The 16,537-nt window shown below is 52.0% G+C and overlaps 1 protein-coding gene across 2 annotated transcripts in view; it reads left to right on the top strand.

Moving 5' to 3' along the window:
- Positions 1-10,876: 10,876 nt before the first annotated feature.
- The window catches only part of DHX40 (DEAH-box helicase 40), a 33,208-nt gene continuing 27,547 nt past the window's right edge, over positions 10,877-16,537 (top strand). For both annotated transcript variants that reach the window (XM_074557052.1, XM_074557050.1), the window contains exons 1-4: positions 10,877-11,148; positions 12,524-12,604; positions 15,211-15,399; positions 16,272-16,413. The gene's annotated coding sequence lies outside the window, so the exon portion shown is untranslated. The remainder of the gene's footprint in view (positions 11,149-12,523; positions 12,605-15,210; positions 15,400-16,271; positions 16,414-16,537) is intronic.

Genomic DNA, 16,537 nt, shown 5'->3' with positions numbered 1-16,537 from the left:
ATCGTTACAACTGTGTGTATCCTTTGTTTTGTTTTTCCTGAGGAAATGGGAATGCTTTCCCCACTGACAAAACTAAGGACAATATTTCCAATACCAGCCTGTCTATGGATGCTCTTGTGTTTACAAATTGTGTATATTTTTATTTCTTTGATCTTATTTTAATTTTTTTTTTTGGCATATTCTTTCAGGTCATTTGCTTCAGTCATAAATGCAATTGTTTGTTTTCAAATAATTGGTTTTCACCTTTTCATGTATTTGTACATTGTATATAGTTCTTCAGTATTAGAGGGAGGCGTATTGTTTGTCATATTTACAATATGTGTTGGTGCTCATTTGAGAAAATAAAATTTTCAAGTACTAAAGCTGCTGCTCCAGGTTTCTGCTTTGTTCTGTGCAAATCCCTGAAATCCAGAGGATTTCATCCCAAAGGGGATTTTCATCCCAATCAGGGAATGGGAAACAGCAGCTCCCTCCAAATCAGACACCTCCACAGCCAGGGGGAAGGCAGTGCTGTATTTGGGGTTTTGGGATGGGTGGGTGCAATCCCTGTTTGTCCACGGCTGGAGGTGGCAGGGCCCTGTCCCCGTGCCCTCTGTCCCCGTGCCCTGTCCCTGTCCCCGTGCCCTCTGTGCCCTCTGTTCCCGGGCTGCTGAGTGCCCTTAATTCCCCACGGGACCAAAAAAGCCACTTAACCCCATTTGGGGACAGCCCAGGGGCTGAACTGAGAGCCCTGAGCTGGGAGTGAGCTCCGGCCACGGCCCCAGAGCTGCGCCTGAGCGGGGCTGGGGATTCCTGGGAGCTGGGAAAGGCCAAGGAAGATGGGATGGGATGGGATGGGATGGGATGGGATGGGATGGGATGGGATGGGATGGGATGGGATGGGATGGGATGGGATGGGATGGGATGGGATGGGATGGGAGCGACCCCATGGACAGTCCCTGCAGTGGGGTCAGAGCTCTTGGTTTCACCAAAACCTTGATTTGCTCCTTTTGCCCTCACACCAGCCTGGGACACTCTGGCTGTGTCCCTAAGGGACACTGCCCCCACCTTGGGGACAATGGCATCCCAAAAAATGCCCTGCAGGGTCTGTGTGGGGCAGCTCCTGGGCTGGGCTTGTTCCTACAGCCCCACTGGAAAAGCCCGAAGGTTTTAACCCTGTGTGGAATCCCCTGGCGCACTGGGAATCCCTGGGGCAGTGGGGAGGGGACCCACAGATGTGGGGACATTTCTTGTTCCCCACTCCAGCCCTGCAGGGGAAAATCCCGCCAGGAAAAAGCGTCCTGCCCAGCAATTCCCACCCAGCACCCGAGTGACAGCAATGGGGACAACTCTGGGCTGTCCCTGAGCTGTGCCCTTGGGAGCAGCCGCCAGATCCCATCAGGCCGTGGGATGGAGGTGGAAAATACCAGGACTGATTGGAGCGGGGCTGGGGAGGGATGGATGGATGGATGGATGGATGGATGATGGATGGATGATGGATGATGGATGATGGATGGATGGATGATGGATGGATGGATGATGGATGGATGGATGATGGATGGATGGATGGATGGATCGATGGATGGATGGATGGATGGATGGATGGATGGATGATGGATGGATGGATGATGGATGGATGGATGGATGGATGGATGGATGGATGGATGATGGATGGATGGATGGATGGATGATGGATGGATGGATGGATGGATGATGGATGGATGATGGATGGATGGATGGATGGATGGATGGATGGATGGATGGGGGCTGGATGGATGGATGGATGGATGATGGATGGATGGATGGATGGATGGATGGATGGATGATGGATGGATGGATGGATGGATGGATGGATGGAGGCTGGATGGATGGATGGATGGATGGATGGATGATGGATGGATGGATGATGGATGGATGGATGGATGGATGGATGGATGGGGGCTGGATGGATGGATGGATGGATGGATGGATGATTGATGGATGGATGGATGGATGGATGGATGGAGGGATGGATGGATGGATGGATGGATGGATGATGGATGGATGGATGGATGGATCCCCGGTCCCCGTGAGGTGACAGCGCTGCTGGCTCACCGTGACCTTCCCTGTGGCCACAGGACGGGCTATAAAGAGCAGCGGGGCCGAGCCTGGGGCAGCTCCCGGCTCCTCTCCCATCCCACCACAATGAAAGATTTCTTTTTTCAAAGGATGATCACGAAGCTAAAAATACAGCAGCGCCCGTGGCCTTTAATCCCGGCTCAAGAGCAATCTGACACTCCTGCTCTGCTTCCCAGGCGGCTTTTTGGGACGCGGGGGTGCTGCCAGCTGCTGCTCCATGGCTTCCCTCGATCCCTGTGCTCCTCCTGCCCTCGGGGTTCGGCCTCACGGTGCCCCTGGGCTTCCCCAGCACCTCCTTTCCCAGCGGGACCCGGCTCCCCCCGAGCGCGTTTCTGGCTGACAGGAGGAGGATTTACAGTAGTGCCTTCAGGCTGCCAAACACGCCCGGGATATTTTTACCCGGCTCCAGGCTTGGGGTATAAATAGAGCCCAGGCCGTTCTCTGTTGCTGACCGAGAAATGTCCCAGAGAAGCGGGGCGGGCACGAGGGAAATGTCACCCGAACATTGTCACCCCTGGGGGAAATAACAGAGCCCTGCTGCCACCCCTCTCCATGTGACCCCAAAAACCACCAAGTGCTGCTCTGTTCTGGGGAATTGGGGGTGCTGCGAGCACAGACTTTGTCCAGGGATGGGCACCTTTGATTAAACCTCTCCAGGATTAAATCCCTCCATCCATCAGGGCACCCCAAGCTTGTAAAGGGGATCCTCGGGGAGAATGAAGGACAGCAGGGACAGGGGGTGACAGACATCACCAGCTCGACTTCTTTGAGAGGAAAAAAACAAAAAAAAACAACAAAAAAACCCTCATGGAGCTGTTCCAGGCTGTCCTGTTATTTATGGCTCGGGATCAAGCAGCTGCTCCCGGCGGGGGCTGCCCCGCGCTGCTCCACAGGGAAAGCTCCTGCAGACGTTTGTTCCCAATGTATGGAAACTTCTGATGAGGTGAAGGGAAATAATAGGGGAAAAAAATCATAAAATCCTTTACCAGGGCCCGGCCTCGCCCTGAGGAGCTGTGCCCTGGTGAAGGGCTCTGAGCAAGGTTTGGATGCCTGACAGAAACAGCAAATGCTATAGGAGATTTTATAGAGCTCTGCTTCTCTGTGAAAGCCAGGCTGGTGTTTTCTTTTCCACTTGGACCAGGATTTTCCCATAATTGTGCTATTTTTATGGAGGTTTCGGGCAGAACCAGAGGGCCTCTCCCAGGCAAGCCCTGGTGCTGGAGGAGCTGGAGCTCGGGAGGGTTCAGCCTCTGACGCAGGTTTGCCTTTGCTGGCAGATGTCTCACCCTGTGCAAACGGGGGATTTGCTCCGTCCCTGCCTCACAGAGATTTTTCTTTTTTGGAGTTTCCTGCCTGGAGATGAGCCGTGGTGCAGATGCTGCCTGGACCAGGGGGAAGCAGCAGAGCCTTCGTGGCACAGAACGGGGGCTCAGCCAGAACTCCTGTTCTGAGACACAAAAATGAACACCTCAATTGAGCAGTCAGTATCAATTTCTGACAGACAAGGGGCCCTTATCTCCCCCCGGGCAGCTCATCCACACCCCAATCACTGCTGATGAGGCAAAGGGTGGGCAAACACCAGGAGGGACGGCTGAGAGGCCACTGATGCCACCAGCTGTGCCCATCACCAGTGCCCTCCCCCAGCCCACAGGTTTTGCTGGTTTCTGGAAAGATTTTCTGGTTTCTGGAGAGATTTTTGCTGGGAGGAAGCTTTGTTTGGAGTGGTGCTGCTGCTGGAACCTCAACTGGATTTTGCTGCTCAGTTCAGTGGGAAGAAGCCAGGTGGGAGCAGGTTTTATGGGGAGGAAATGAAGTGGCTGAAGGCTTGGGGCTGTGTTATCTTTAATTTGAGCTGGGATTTCTGTCTGACTGCAGGATTTGAGCTGCTGTGGCTCCGTGTGCCCGGCTATGGGGGCAGCAGGAGGAGGCTGTGATGGGGGACTGTCGATGCCAATCCTTTTGCAGGCTTGTGGAGGTGAATTTAATCTTTAGCAGCCTGGTGGGAACGAGCTCTGCCGGGCTGGGAGCTGCCAGCAGCCGTCCAGCTCTGCTGCCGGCGCCTGGAGCCATTAGCAGGGCACTAATAATGTCCTTTATTAAATCACAGCCACGTCATCGGCTGCACTTGGGGATGTGGCTGCTGGCACGTCCCTTCCCAACCTGCCTCCTCCTCTGGGTGCTGTGGGAAGGGATTTTTTTCTCTGGGTTTTCAGCAGTTCTTTGCTCTGGGATCCGTCCTACAGAAGAAGCTGTTTTTTACCCAGTTCATCCCCAGGTCCTGGTGGCCTCAGATACACAGGGCTTTGGTTTTTTTGTTTTTTTGGCTCTGTTTGCTGTCAGCAGGAGAGGGTCTGGGAGCTCCTGAGTGAAATCCCTTGTGCCAAACCTGAATTTTCCCCAAAACACAAATGATTCAGCCCAAACTGGGCTCTTGTGCTCTTTGTATCTGCCTTGAACCAGGCCAGGTTTTGCTTGGGTTTAGTGAAGCTGCTCCTGTGAATCCCCATCACAACCCAGCTCTGAACAGGAGCATTCCATGCCCGAGGGTCCCAACCCAAAATTGTTTGGGAACCAGGCAAGGCTCAAGCCTTAGGAAACCCCACCCTTGTGGAGCTGCTGGCTAACGGGGACAGGGCTCCTTTTGGATTAGCTGCCCACAAGCAAGAAAAGCTATTTTGAACCAGAGGCTGGGAATGTTTGAGCTAATCCCAGGTGGAAGCTGATTAAGGGCTCGTGGGGGGAGATTTGGAGCAGATCCTGGTGGCACAGGGAGCCTGGCCACGTCCCTTCCCAGCTCAGCCTGGCCAAACCACCCCAATCTCCAAGGAGTGAGAGGAGGTGAAGCTCAGCCCAGACATTCCTGAGGTGCTGGAGGGGATTTCTTCGCACAAACCCTTGCCAAGGTCTGTGGAGCTCAATCCTGACCTTTGGCAGCTGTTGGGTGCTGGGAAGGGGAGAGCTCTGTGCTCCTTTCCAGCCTGGTGAGCAAAGGGATCACGGGGGCACCTTCAGCTCTGTGTCACCCACACCAGGGAGCTGGCAGTGCCTTCATCCTCTCATATCTCAGGGAAATATTTTGATTTTATCCACCATTTTCAGGATGGTGTCAGTTTTCCTGATGGAGATTGCCACCCTGGGCTGGGTGAGCTCTGCTCCATGCTCTGAGAGGGCAGTGGCTGTGCCAGGGACCCAAGGGTGCAGGATTTGGGTGGGATCTCCAGGATGCACAGCCCTAACCTGCCCAGACACAGCTTTCCCCAAAGGGAAGGTGCTGCAGGCCTCATTCCCATTCCCATGGGTGTCTCTGTTCCCCTGTGCCAGGCATGGGGATGTCACATGTGCCACAGGAGGGTGGCACAAACAGCAAATTTTGGGTCATTCAGGCACTTGGAGGGGGAAATCTTAAAGGCAGCCATGGGGGATCTTCCCAAAAATCAGAGCAAAGCCTCCACGTGGGAAGGGTCCTGCAGACCAGAGCTGCAGGTTGGGCCCTCCTGAATTAAATATTTGGGTTTATCCACCTTGCCCAGCCCCAGCCCAACAGCAGCCCCTTGTTTGAGGCTCACAGGAACACAACCCAGAGAAGAGATTCCTTGCAGCTCCTGCAACCACAGAGCTTCCTCCACACAAACCCTGAATTCTTCCCCACATCCTGCCCTGGGCAAACACTGAGCAGGACTGAGAGCAAACAGCACCAGGTGTAAACACAGCAGCGTTTCCTCTCCAGGAAAACATTGACTCGCCCCTCTGATCACTCCTGGGCTGAAAGCACATTTGCAGCAGCTTTTAAGGAATTGCTTACATTTCATTTTCCTTATTTTTTTTTCCACATGGAGCCCCACAACAGCAGCATTGTGGTGGAGGCTGAGGTGTTTTCACAGACCCCGTTTCAGGTGTTTATGTGCTGCTGCACATAAATCACACCTCAAACTATGAGCCCTTGTCTGCTTGCAGGCCCTCAGTGCTCAAAATATTCCTGAGGCTGAACCTCTCCTGCCCAAGGACCCCAAAATGTCCTCCTGCTTCCTTCCATCCCCAAATTCTCCCCCAAATTTAGCTGCTGCATGTGGGGACCACCAAACCCTGGCCTTGTCCTGGGAATTAAGGGAGTTTTCCTCCCAGGACCAAGCTCTGTATGTAAATTTTTCCACACATAAATTTGCATCTATCTGATTTGGGGTGAAGCTGGGAGCAAAGTTTCTGTTTGAGGATGCTCAGCCCACCCCTGCTGTGGGGATGTGGGAGAGGGGAACAAATTAACACAAATTAATTTGCTCCAATCGCTGTTTTCCTTCCCTTCAAAGTCCAGGCTGTAATCTGGGACCTCTGGCCCCTTTTTCTGCTCTTTCCCACAGTGGGGTACAGGATCAGAGCACCCCAAAATTGGCTGCAGGCAGGAACAAAGCCTGGATCCAAATGTGGAGCTGGGGAAGGGCACACTGGGAGCTGCAGCCACGGGATTTGGGACACATTTCTGGCAGCCTGCGCTGAACCCTGTGGCCTCCTGCTTGTCGTGTGTCCATTTTCCTCTGGAATGCACCCAAAAGTCGTGGAGGCAGAACTGCAGCTCTGTCCATGGAGCTGAGCCGTGCACCGCTGAGCGGCGACGTCACGATTTGTGTCCGGATTAAGGGGAAATTAAAATTAATCCTTGCAGACCAGGGAGATCTCTGGGGTTTAACATTTTTTTTCCCTGATCATTCAGTATTTTTAGCAGATGTTTTTTTTTTTATTTTTAGTTCCTCACAGAAGCAGCAGGTACTGGAAATCCCAGCCCTGTCCCTGCAGCCTCATCATCTGTGCTGGGAGTGATGGGAGGAAGGATGGTACCAGGGAAAATTAAAACAGGCTGGGGTTGGCAGCGGTGGGGTTTGAGGGGAGGCGACACCTGGGCCGCCTTTTGGGGCATTTTGAGGTGATTTTGGGGTTTTTGGTGAGGTTTTGAGGGGTTCTGGGGAGCCGGGGGGGTGTTTGTGAGCGGGGGAAGGGTGGGATTCGCTGGGGGGAGGGGCGCTCCCCTCACGGAGCGCTCTGCCCCTCCCCCAATCATGGCGGAGGGGGCGGGAGAGGCCAGTGAGTGACCCCCTCCCCCCAACTTTGATCCCCTCGAGATGTCCCCGAAATCCCCTTCAGAATCCCCTCAGGATCTCCCTGAACTCCCTTGAATTCCACTCAGGATCCCCCTCAGGATCTCCCTGAAACCCCTCAGCATCCCCCCCGAAATTCCCCTCAGGACTCCCTCAGGATCGCCCTGAACCCACCTGGATTCCCTGGGGGGATCTGGGAATCCTGAAAGAATACGGGGACGTTTGAGGGAGTCCTGGAGAGGTTTTGGGGCGTCCTGGGGGTTTTGGAGGGATTTGGGGAAATTAGGGGGGGGCCTGGGCAGGTTTGGGGGATCCTTGGGAGGTTTAGGGGGTGTTGGGGGGGATTCTGTGGGGATTTTTTGGGGTTTGGGGTAATTTGGGGGGAATCCTGAAGAGGTATTGGGGGGTCCTGGGTGGGTTTCAGAGGGGTCTTTGTGGGATTTGGGGGGGTCCTGGGGTGGATTTTAGGAGATTTTTGGGGGCTCCCTAGGGGTTTTTCTGAGGGGTTTTAGGGGGATTTCTGGGGAGTCTCTGGGAGGTGTTTAGGGGGTCCCTGGGTGGGAAATTTGGGGGGATCACTGGGTGGTTTTTGTAGTGTTTTTGCAGGGTCCCTGGGGAGTTTTTTTGGGGGGGATTTTTGGAAGGTCCCTGAGCGGTTTTTCGCGGTACCCCAGTGCTGGCACAGGAGCTGGGGCTCTGCAGGATCCTGGGGGGATTTTTGGGGGATCCCAGCTGATTTTTGGAGGGGATTTTGGGGATCCCTGGAGAGAGTTATAGATGCCTAAAACCACCTGGGACCCCTAATCCCTCCCAGGACCCCCCAAAAAACCACCAAAATCACCAGCTGCAGCTGCTCTGGGCAGCACCAAATAAAATAAAATATAACACTTTAAAAATAAAACAATTAAAAATAAAAATAAAATAAAGTATAAATTAAAAAAAGGAAAATAATTAAAAATAAATGAATAACAAAATAAAAGTGGTAAAGTGACGTAAAGAGCCAAAAAATTCTGTAAAAGAAAGGCCCTTAAAGGGCAACTGTCGTAAAATGGGAGGGGGTGCCGTAAAGCGCGACTGTTGTAAAAGGTGCCGTAAAGCGCGACTGTCGTAAAAACTGCCGTAAAGCGCGACTGTCGTAAAAGGGGCCGTGAAGCGCGACTGTCGTAAAAACTGCCGTAAAGCAGCACTGTCGTAAAAGGTGCCGTAAAGCGCGACTGTCGTAAAAGGGGCAGTAAAGCGCGACTGTCGTAAAAACTGCTGTAAAGTGCGACTGTCGTAAAAACTGCTGTAAAGTGCGACTGTCGTAAAAGGGGCCGTAAAGCGCGACTGTCGTAAAACGGCCGTAAAGTGCGACTGACGTAAAACTGCCGTAAAGCGCGACTGTCGTAAAACTGCCGTAAAGCGCGACTGTCGTAAAAGGGGCAGTAAAGCGCGACTGTCGTAAAACGGCCGTAAAGTGCGACTGTCGTAAAAGGGGCCGTAAAGCGCGACTGTCGTAAAACTGCCGTAAAGCGCGACTGTCGTAAAAGGGGCAGTAAAGCGCGACTGTCGTAAAAGGGGCCGTAAAACGTGACTGTCGTAAAAGGGGCCGTAAAGCGCGACTGTCGTAAAAGGGGCCGTAAAGCGCGACTGTCGTAAAAGGCGCAGTAAAGTAGCACTGTCGTAAAAGGTGCCGTAAAGCGGGACTGTCGTAAAAGGGTCCGTAAAGCTGCACTGTCGTAAAACGGCCGTAAAGCGCGACTGTCGTAAAAACGGCCGTAAAGCGCGACTGTCGTAAAAACTGCCGTAAAGCGCGACTGTCGTAAAAGGGGCCGTAAAGCGCGACTGTCGTAAAACGGCCGTAAAGCGCGACTGTCGTAAAAGGGGCCGTAAAGCGCGACTGTCGTAAAAGGGGCCGTAAAGCGCGACTGTCGTAAAAACGGCCGCAAAGCGCGACTGTCGTAAAAGGTGCCGTAAAGCGCGACTGTCGTAAAACTGCCGTAAAACGCGACTGTCGTAAAAGGGGCCGTAAAGCGCGACTGTCGTAAAACTGCCGTAAAACGCGACTGTCGTAAAAGGGGCCGTAAAACGCGACTGTCGTAAAAGGGGCCGTAAAGCGCGACTGTCGTAAAAGGGGCCGTAAAGTGCGACTGTCGTAAAACTGCCGTAAAGCGCGACTGTCGTAAAACGGCCGTAAAGCGCGACTGTCGTAAAACGGCCGTAAAGCAGCACTGTCGTAAAAGGGGCCGTAAAGCGCGACTGTCGTAAAACGGCCGTAAAGCGCGACTGTCGTAAAAACTGCCGTAAAGCGCGACTGTCGTAAAAGGGGCCGTAAAGCAGCACTGTCGTAAAACGGCCGTAAAGCGCGACTGTCGTAAAAGGGGCCGTAAAGCGCGACTGTCGTAAAAGGGGCCGTAAAGCGCGACTGTCGTAAAAACGGCCGTAAAGCGCGACTGTCGTACAACTGCCGTAAAGCAGAACTGTCGTAAAAACTGCTGTAAAGCGCAACTGTCGTAAAACGGCCGTAAAGCTCGACTGTCGTAAAACTGCCGTAAAGCAACACTGTCGTAAAAGGGGCCGTAAAGCGCGACTGTCGTAAAACAGCCGTAAAGCGCGACTGTCGTAAAAACTGCAGTAAAGCGCGACTGCCGTAAAACGCTGTACCGTTCAGCCATGTATACCAGACTTTAGGGCACTGCTGGGAGCAGCACTTTATTGTATCTCCCGCCGGGCCGTGGCGGCAGTGGAGCTGCTCCGAGCCTGCAGGGCGCTGCTGGAGCCGTTTGCTGCACGGGGCTGCCCGCAGCCGCTGCCCCGCCCCTGCTGCGGCTCCGCCCCTCGCCGCCGCGAGTCCACAACGGGACACGCCCCCAGCTGCCGTTGGGACCGTACGGCTCCAGTTCCCGCAGCGCTGCTCATCCCTCCGCCCCGTCCCCCGCCCTCGCGGTTCCGCTCCTGGCCCGTCCCACCAGTGCCGCCATCCCCGCTGTCCCGGCTGCCGCAGTTCCCGCCCTCGGTTTCGCCATCCCAGCTGTCCCGCCCCCCAGTCCCGCCGCTCCGAGCCCGCCCAGCAGCGTCACCGAGGCCCCGCCCCTCCTTTCCCCGCCGCTTTTTCCCCGCCCCCCGCGCCGACACAGCGGCGCCGGTGGTGCTCCAAGTCCCGTCGCTGCCGCGTCTCTGCAGTCCCAGGCGGCTCCGCCTCTGCGATGCCGAGCGCGCCCGGCGCTGCCGCGCTGCATCCCCAGCGCCCCCCGTGCGCGTTGCCGCGGGAATTCTGTCCCCCGGCCCCGGCGTTCAAGCGCCCGCAGCGCACCCCGAGCTGCCCACGGGCCCCGCGGCATGGCAGACGCCCACGGCTGACCCGTCCCCGCCGCCGTTTCGGCGCAATGCCCCGCTCCCGGCACGGCACCGCTTGCGCTGAGACGGGAGCGCCCCTGCCCGCCCAGCCCTGCCGTGCCGGCGGCGCGAAGTCCGCACCGGTGGCTGCAGCCCCTCCCGTGCCGGCGCCGCTCCAGCCCAGCCTCCCGTGCCTGCCGCCCCTGCCCGCCAGGCCGGCAGCCACCCCAGCCCCCAGCGGCCGCACGCCGCGCTCCCGCCGCCGACCAGCCCACCACAGTCCGCCATGCCGCCCCCGCGGCAGCCTCCCCCCGGCTCCACGCCGCTTCTCCCGCCTCCCGCCACCCCCCCCCCGGGACCATCTCCCGCCCCCGCGGCCGCCCCGCCGCTGCATGGCGGGCCGGGCCGCGCCTTCCCCAGCGCGGCCCCCGCTTCAGAGCTGAGAGATGTCGCGGCTCCGGCGCCTCCCGCAACCACGGATGTCCCGGCGTTCCCTTCCACGGCCGCAGCCGCAGCCCCGTTCCCGTTCCCGCAGCTCCGGGACCTCCCGCACCCCCCGGCCCGCTCGCCATGCGGCGCCCGCCATGACGACTCCCTCACTGTGCCCGCGCATGCGCAGTGCTACAGGGGGGCTCTCTGGATTTAGCCGGTAATCTGTTTTTACTACTTTCGTCAGGATTGTCATTTTATTTATTTATACTTTATATATACTTATAAGAATATATAAAAATAAATATATATATTTATTTATACTTTACCAAGCTAATTAATGCTAAAGATTAAAATGCAGCTGCCTAAAACATCCTACCAGGATTCAAACTGAAGGAAAAAAAAAAAAAAAAAAAAAAACCAAACCAGAATTCTGGAAATAAAGTTTTATGAAAGAACCAGCTCTGAAAGAACTGGTTGAGCAACTTTCTTGGCTTATAGGAGCTGATCTTCAGCAAGGTCTAGGATCTCTGTGCAGTGGTAAGGCAGCAAATCATGAAAGCTCATGAAAACGAAGGTTTATAATCTTATTCAATATTGAAATCTCAGCCTTCAGAGATCAAAAATTGAGAGATGAGTGGTTAAATGAGGATAAACCTCTATACTGCACTTAAAAACACTTATGCATCTGGGAAGAGCAGGATGGGAATTTATGAGGCTGCTCTGGACTCGCAGGCGTTTGAGCTGCTCCTGACACACAGCCATCCTGAGCTGCTCAAGGGGATGGGGGAAAGAAGGAGAGGAAAATCAAAAATGCTAGGGGGAGAGCCAAATGCATAAATTGGCATATTTGTGCCTATTTCCATTCTTTTCATATTTCAGAATTAACTTGGTCTTCATAAAAAAATAACGGCAGCCTCAGGGTTGATGCAGACCCCAGCCCCCAGCACGAGCTCCTGGTGTCTGCATCACAAACGGGTTTTATTCTTGAAATGGTAATTGAATACTAAATGGTAGATCTGTCAAATAGATTGGGTGAAAAGATCAATTTGATTTAGATAGAGAAGATGATATTTCACAGCACAAAAAAGGAATTATGGGGAATCAGCAGCAGCCTGTCAGAGTGCACCGGTGGGAGTTATTACGTGTGTCTCAGACGTGTCTGATCAGTCTGAGGGTGAAAAATATTTGGGCTGAAGGAAATTTTGGTCACACAGCTGCTTTAGTGGTTTGTTTGTAAACACTTCTGCTATGCTTGACATAGATTTAAGTTAGTTTAGGCTTAATGGATGATATTGAATTGGGGGGGGAAATGTTGTTTTGCAGTTCAGTAGTGAGAGTTATCTATTTTGTTTTTCCATTTCCCCCGGTTTTTTTGTTTTTGAGAGGGGAAGGGAAGTCTGGAGAAGCGGGCAGGGGTAGTGAGGTGTCCTTTTTTAATGTCTACACTGAAATAGTGCTCTGAATGTTTAAGAATGGGTTTAATGAGCTGTGTGCACCCCAAAATCGCCCCACAGCACCCTCCAAAAGGTGTTCAGGTGCTGATCTCCCCCAGGCACTGATTACAATTTGTTAATTAACCTCCTCTCCTCCAGGAACTGCAGCAGAGGAGAAGATGCCCTGCACTGCTGGCCTGCCCTCCCTCATGCCCTGCAGGGTTGTTTTCTCTGTGTAAGGCCAGTAATAGAAAGTAAAATTAAACCTACCATGAAAATGCCCCACTCTGGCAAACAGTAACTGCAGTTACATCCCAGCCTCTCCCTGGCCAAAGGACGAGGTGGCTGCAAGTGCTGCCCATGTGTCCTGCAGGGAATTAAGTCTGGTTTTGCTGTGCACATTTTACAAGATGAGTGAGATGAGTGAGCATTTTAACCTCTTTAAAAACATCAGCTTGCTCAGAGCTCCATCCCACCTGGCCTTGAGCACTTCCAGGGCTGTGGCAGCCACACCTCCTCACCACCCTCACAGGTTCTTACCCCAAAAAAATCTCAGATGGGAGCAGTTCAAGCAGTCCCCTTGTGCCTGTGAGCACACGCAGGGAACAGAGTGCACAGCATCAGCTGTCAGGGAGCAAATCCAGTTCAAACACACAGTTCTTATGCTGGAGTCATTAAATCTTTGGCTAAACTAAAAAGGCAGAGTGAAGAATGTTTTTAATATGCTCAGGAAATCCTCCACACTGGATGAGATCAGAAGAAGCCATTAGTGAGGATGGACAGGGATTCTTCTCCAAACAAAGGCCAAGACTGAGTAATTGCAGTTCTATAAACAGAGCATCACTTCAAAAACTCAATAAACTCAGTGGCTGCCCCAGCAGCCAGGGAAGCCTCAAACCCTGGGGTTTAATGTGAAGGTAGATGGATGGAAAATAATTAGGTGCCTTAACAGTTCCAAGCTTATTTTTCCAATCTACATTGTCCTTGAGCCATTATACATTTAAGGGGTTTGCTCTGCACTAATGGGAATGGAATTGCCAAATTCCACCCTCACTTGGGGACCAGCCTTCTCCAGCTTTGTTCATGGGAATTAAAGGACAGAGACCTGACTTTTTTTTTTTTTTCTCTGAATATGCTCACTTTTATTTTTCACAAAGCTAAAAAGCTGCTTGCTTTATGGATTAGATTTTTTCCTGACATCAAATTGCTGGAAAAAACCCAGCAAAAACTGTAACAATACAATAACTAAGAGAGTTAGTGCAGGGTTTTATTAGCCCCCAACAGCTGAGGAGCATCTGAGGGGTTCTCAAACATCAGTTAACCCTCAGAACATCATTAACCATGAGGGTTTTGATAATAACTTTATGGGGAGCAAAGAGGTGGGCCAATTGATTCACCAACCCATGAATTTCTGTCTCCAAATGCCTTCCCAAATTAGCTGTTAGTCACCATGCAATGTGTCTCCTTCATTTAATGTTGAGTTATAAATCCCAGCCTCCAATTAAAGGAGCTGGGCTAGCAGTCATCATTTGCTAGTAATGGACTCAAGCTGCAAAATTTGGCTTCAAAGCTCAGAGCTGTGTGGATTTAGGGTTTTAGCTTGCCTGTTATAGAAATAAGGAACAGATGGGATTTGCTTCAGACTCCTCTCTCCTCATCAGGTCAGTGTTGTTTAAATCAAATCAGATTTTCAGCCCGATTCATTCCTGCCTGCTGCACTGATGGCACACAAAGTGTCCCCAGGGATGGAATCCTTGGAGCACTGGGTGTGCTCTGGATATCCTGGAAAAGAAATTTCACCACTGGTTCTGCAAGTGTGTGGAATTAAAGGCAATTGGGAACATTTGTAGTCGGTGCCAGCCAGCTCCTCAACATGCATTTATATATCAAAGTTCTCGTATTTTTAGAAGTTCAGAGCTGAGAACTGTACCATATTTCTTTTTCATCTAATAAGGGTTCTGTGAGACACATGGAGGGGATGGGTTTGAGATATTCTTAGCAATTTAACACAGCCAGAGCATCTGGCCTCAATTTGTTGTAGATTCCACTCCTCAGGGCACAATGATTCCTCAGGGATGTCTCCATGGGAAATGGTGGCTTCCTCCTCTATCCAAACTGGTATCTTCCCTTTGGAAGCATCACTTCAGCTGAACAAATGATTAAATTTAGTACTGAAAGAACAGGCTCAAACTGCATTTTGCAGAAGGTGATATGGGAGTATCTCATGGTTCTGTCTGGTTTTTAACCAGATTTCATTTTAAATGGGGCTGTTCAGCATCTCGGAGCTTGTGGTGGTGTGGAACTGCCTGTGGTTTGCTCTTGTGTGCCACTCATCAGGAATTCCTTGGAAAGGAGAATTTCCTGAAAGGCTTTCACCCCTTCCTGATGACTTGTGGAGAAGGTTTTAGCTGGAAAAAAAGGATTTATAAAAGCATGGTGCTAAAGACTCGCAGACAGGCGTTGCCTCAAACAACAGAGATTTGCCAAATCCAAATCGTGGGCAAAATAAAGAGCTGCAGTTCCCAGGGCAGCCACCCTGCTGCTTCTGCCAGGGATGCACAGAACTGGAGGATCCGATAAGAAAACACTTTCATGTTGCTTGAAGTTCAGTGCCAGCCCAGCAGAGACAAGGGCAGTGCCTGGGGACAGGCAGCCGCAGGGAAAGAAAAGCGAAGGAGGGCAAATGTTCAGTCTGGAAAGGCTTCCAGCCTAATGTAGGAAGGATTAGTGGGAAGAAAATGGACTGCACATTAAAATTCATGAAGGAGTAAGATTTAAGATCCATGAATAACCGAGCCACAGTTATGCTGGAGCAGGGATTTGGGTTTGTTTTTGTTTTTTTCCAGAGCTGGTGGAAGAAGTGAAGTCAGTAGCAGGACGTGTGTGGCTGCCCCGTGCTCTGCCCTCCTTTCTGGATGTTGTGCACACACAGAGCTGATGGTACTGAAGGGTTAAAGAGGAAATGGGAGAGGCTGTGGATTCCCAGATAAAATATTCGGGGAGTTTGTGCTCTGACAGCTCTGTCCTTGTCTCTGGTAAGAAGTTTTGGTACTTGTCTGGTCTGTACAGATCTCTGAAGTCTGGGGGATGTGGCACTTGGGGATCTGTTACTCTGGACACTCTCTGTGACTCCTGGAGATCTGGTCAAGTCACTTGATCTCCCAGAGCTCAGCCCTCCCTCCAAAATGAGGGTGTAAGGGATGAGTTCATTCCTGGGAGGTGTGACAGCATCTGTGGTAAGGGGAAGCAGAGTTCAAATCTGCTTTTTTATCCTTAATTAAGCTACATGAGCCTCAGGTCCTTCCAAAGAAGGCTGTGGAAGGAAATCTCAGGTGAACCTGGACCTACAGTGTGTGGTGAGGGCCATGGGAAGGGGAGGAAGGCAACCCCCAGCTCATCAACCTCCAGTTTTCTGTTATCCAGGAGAGCATCAAGGAGATCTGGCTTTTCTTAATGACTTAGCAAGAGAAAAGCTCATGCCAGGGGTTAATTCTTCATCCTGCTGCTCCCCTCCACGAGGACAGAGGCTGGGAAGTCAGCTGCTGTTATTCCATGGTCTTAATATAGAACAAAAGAGTAGTATTTTGTCCTAGATTTAACAGCTGGAGAAATAAAACTACTTTGGGTGGCAGGAGATGCTGTCATGTGTAAGAGGGCATTTCCAGGGCACTTTAGGATATATGCTCATTCTACAGCCACAGAAATATATTTAAATCACAGCTGTGGGTGCACTCTAATGGGAATGGAGGGCCTGAGTGAATTATTGATTGTTTTGCACATTTGATAAGGAAGTCAGAAGAGGAAGGATTACTAATACACAGAAATAGATTGGAAGCCTCCCATGGGTTGAAACAGAAGTGCAAGCGTGAGGAGGTCTTAAAATAACCAAGAGCTTTCACTGCTGCAGGTACAAAAGGCCTTGAATCAGCGGAATGCCTCAGGTGGAGATCCAGGGGGATGGATCTGCTCCCTGCCTCCTGGATTTTTTCCCTGCTTGCTCTCAGTGTATGTGCTAAGTGCCCATAAGCTGCCTCCCTTCATCTCCTTAGGTAAGTGTGGGAAGGAAATGTTCCAGTTTAACATGAAAAATCTCAGACACCGTTTAGAGATTTAGGTATTCTCCAGTCTGCCCTGCCCCAGTCTCCAGGGAGACTGTTCCCATGCCATTCTGCA

This window comes from Zonotrichia albicollis, chromosome 22, assembly GCF_047830755.1.
Source record: "Zonotrichia albicollis isolate bZonAlb1 chromosome 22, bZonAlb1.hap1, whole genome shotgun sequence".
Lineage (NCBI taxonomy): Eukaryota > Metazoa > Chordata > Aves > Passeriformes > Passerellidae > Zonotrichia > Zonotrichia albicollis.
The sequence above is the reverse complement of the archived record's forward strand: the minus strand, read 5'-3'. Positions and strand labels throughout refer to the sequence as shown.